Source organism: Pseudomyrmex gracilis, unplaced genomic scaffold, assembly GCF_002006095.1.
Source record: "Pseudomyrmex gracilis isolate BER0280 unplaced genomic scaffold, ASM200609v1 scaffold_171, whole genome shotgun sequence".
Taxonomy (NCBI): Eukaryota; Metazoa; Arthropoda; class Insecta; order Hymenoptera; family Formicidae; genus Pseudomyrmex; species Pseudomyrmex gracilis.
This window is the reverse complement of record NW_018020755.1, coordinates 43,551-47,836: the sequence shown is the minus strand read 5'-3', so window position 1 is coordinate 47,836 and position 4,286 is coordinate 43,551.

The window sequence follows — 4,286 nt, the reverse complement described above, 5'->3', positions numbered from 1 at the left end:
GAAACCATTATAAGTTTAGTCGATTCATCAGCGTGATAAGTGGCATAACTATTTATTACGGATAAATTGATTACTATAGAATATGTAAAAGACTTTGTGATTATTTCAAGTTATATATAATTATAGATGGATAAAAAATAAAAGATGGAATATAAGCAAAATTACAAACGCTTATCTCGTGTCTTTCTTGTTCAATTTGATGTCTCGCACATATCACTTGTTAGGATATATTAGGCATTTTTTTAACGTGCGAGATTTACGCCGCAATATGAACACATGGTCTGTCAGTCAGTATGTTCTATATGACTATCTATATGTATCTTGACACAATAATAATTTGTACACTTAAGCAAACACGTAAAAACGCAAAATTATTATCTGCAAATTAATGTTTCCAACTTTTCTAATCTGTAAACAAGCAAACAAACACCCAATCCTTCCACTTTTCATAAGAGCAATTAAGCGTTAAAAAACTAAACTTTTTTTTATAACATATTATATAACATTTTATTAGTTGCTTTTTGTAACATATTTTATAACACAAATTTTCACAATTATATGACATATTTTGGTTTTTTGTTGAAAAATTCTTATTTTCTATAAAAAAGTTTGTTTCTTAATATTATCTGACAAATAAGTAAATATCGAGTAAAAAAAGTACCTATATAAATATTTTAGTAGTAAAAAGACATTTGAATCACATTTTATTTTGAATCTTATAATCATTATTTTAGTGATACATAGTTTAAAAATATATAATTCTTGTTGCAATATTGTTAATTTTTATTTTCTACTCAGTATTCTAAACATATTTTAAATGTCACTGTTTTGAATTGTTATTTGTAAGCTCTGTTTATGAATTGCCTAGGAGTATTTTTTAATGAGTGGCGTATAATCTGTACCTATATGACAAAAATGCAAGATTTTTAAAAATTACTTTAAAGTATAAAGAATAAATAATTTGTATTGATAAGTTTTTTTATAGTACAAAGACAGAGGTAAAGTTTCTATTAATATAGTTCATTTGTCTTTTTAAAGTCATACATACTACTTGATAAATTAAGTTTGCTGATAGAAGCGGCATGTATATATCGCAGTTACCCTATAATTACAGAATAGATATTAATTTCAGAATAAATTTTGGAATAAAAATCATGTTTTAAAATGCACATATATTTAGAGCAGCTTAGATGAAATCGCATAAATCTAACTCTGGTGCTCATCGCTCTCGGCAAAGAACTCATTATAAACTGCTAAAACGCTAATTAATGACGACCGTTGCGATGCGCATTAGTTCTCGGAGTAGGAAGCAAACTGTGAAAGTTAACTCACTCGTAAATAAGCTCGCGATTCGTGATTTAGAAATAGCTTAGAGGCACAATGGACGAGCTACGCTAATCGTTGCAAAACACGTGCAAGATGAAAGACGAAGCGTTTTTTTTTCGTATTGCGATCAAGAATATAGCGTGATGGAACAGGAGCTTACAAGAGCAGTTTGTAATTAAAGAAACGGTACATATCGATAGAGGCTCCGAGATACGGATCAACAAGGGACGAAAGGAGTATCTCTCTCAATCGGCAGCCAAATTTAAGTTATCGTCCGGCCGGTTCACGCAATTCCTGTCGACATCATCGATGCGTGGCCGAAGGTACTTAAGACGGACAATACCGAACGTTCAACGGCTCCACAGAAAGGGCCAATCCGATCTAATCTCCGCGGATCTTCTATTGGGCCATCGGTCGGTTCGCTCGGACGGACGGATAACGGCTCTCGCCGCCACACGGCCGATCGAGTTTCGAGATCTCGTCTCTCCGAGAGAGGCCATTGTCAGCGAGAAAAAGCGTTGACTTTTTTATTCGCCGATATTGGCGCGTACGTGGCTATTAACCTCATCGATTTCCGGCGTGCAGATAAGTATCTCTCCCCGAAGCGTATTACAGCATCTTGAGGCCCCCATTGTGTCGTGCACGTCGATTCGTTATATCGGGTATTGGAAAAGAATCGTACAGCTCGAGTGATAGAAACGTGACAGTCCGATCTTCCATACAATATAACCCCCCGTCCATCTGTTTGGTTATTATCGCGCGATAATTCCCCGGTTCACGAGGAACGTACGATGACGCAACTGAATAATACTACACAATAGTATCCGCAAAGATTTATTACACAACGATTTCTTCTCAATTGATAAAAACACTTTGTTCGAAGCTTTTACATTTCTTACAAGTAGACAAATTTAATTTTCGAGTCTCTCAGTACAGCTTTCTGTTCCGCAAAATTGATAAATTTGTCTTGCATGCGGCAAGAAGACAACTTCTCCTTGAACTTCTGATCGCTTCTGAATTAGCTCATCTTCCTAGCTCGGAACGAGTTTTATTGCCAACAAGCTCGTCGGCTTTTGGCGCGCGTGAGGAAACTAATCCCGGCTCTAAGATCCAATGCTGTCTTACCACGAGCATAAAGTTCGTCTTGACGCAGTAGCGTTCCGTTCGGATTCATCCTCGACTCTTAACCTTCGTTGTTGTCACATCGCAACAGTCGTAAAAGACAAAAGTCGGTAAGATCTTCTTTTACACGACGTCTGTAAAGCGAACATCGTGAACAGAAATGAAGCTTGACTTTACGAGTATATATCACGCTCGCCGCGGAAATCGATTAGCGGGAATAACTTTATTCACAAAACTGAGCATTGCCTTTTCGTTCTCCCCGACGAATGTTTGTAGCATTAAAAGATCAATCTATATTTGGGAAATTATACAAAGATTTCGAGAGGACCGAAAACGATCGAATATCTCATAAACAATGAATTTAGAAAAAATGTTTTTTAGATAAAAGTTATAAGGTTTAAAAACACGCATTCAATAGCAGTACGGGCTTGACCATTGCTTGACCATAATGTTGTCAGACAAATCAACTTTATTTTGTCAAATAAAACTCTATTTTTATTGCAAATTCTTGTTACTTGTCTCGAGAGCTTTTTCAAAACAATAAAATAATTAAAACAAATAAACGAAGAGTTGAGCTCTTGAAGTTTAAAACTAACAACACGAAATTTAATCTGTCAATGAGAGCCTACGCTGAATGTTCGTGCGAAATAAATAAATATCTATATATTTATATTCTTTTGTGTAAATTTTACACGTGAGTTTTGAATTGAAATTTTAATTCGTAAGTTCATACAGGATGCTGGATTTGCATCACATACATGAGAAATATCCGTTTACCTCTCTATCTAATTTAATTATTTGCGAAAAACCTAATAAAATAAGTTTTTATTAAATATTTTTATTAAATATTTGTGCTCTGACTTATGAAGCTTGAAAATTACCGCATTGCGTTATCCGAGATGTATCGCGTGGAGATTGACGGTCGGATTTACATCTCTTTTGTGCACGCGCGGTTCGGTGAATACTTTTCAATAGAAATTACTCAAAAATAAGTAATACTAGTATTGATTGGTCTGTTACAAGAAAGATTTATTTATTCACACGCGCGGACTCATAATGTAGCACGTGGGAGGTCGTACAAATTTCTGAAACTTGCATAAGAATCTATCCGGATATCCGATGTTGTTGTCGTGCTTGAAAACCTGTGAATGCGTGCTCGCTCTGCGCTATCGCGCCGCGATAGTACATCGTTTTCCTCGCAGCTTCCGTCGTTCAATAAACCAGCACTTTCGTGACGGTAACGCGAGAATCATGCTAACGGCGACATGGGACCGCCGCGGCACACGCCGGTTTTGCGATTTGACCGGAGTTGTGCATTTGCAATGCAGCGTAAGAAAGGATAAAAAGGGAGGCGGCGCGGTTCATCGGCGCTAGAATCAGCCGCGGTGAGTCCTGCAAGCTCACGTTTTGCAATATTTATAAGGCGCATTTCAATAGTATTATTCCCGGACCCCATTCCCGTTTCGCATCGCGCGAGCCCGGCCAGGTGAAATCTAACGCGGTGGAAATTCAAATGACGGGTCTGTCTCTCAGATGAATTCTCAGATTCGGAGTTTCTTGAACTACGCATTCTCCCAGACACGGTATATCCGGATTTTTTTTTTTTATACGAAAAAAAAGTTGAATTTCCGTTTAATTGTAATTTTTCGACACAATATATTTCGCATCTCGCAAGTTGGCGAATTGCATCGTAAATAACGCACGTTCTCGAAACGCAAATTATACACGCGGCGAGAATGAGAACGTTTAATGCGCAATATGTAACCGCGTTACACGAACGCTGCTGAACATGCCCCGAGGATATCGCTGAAGATATTTTCGTACGTTCACCTCTACGT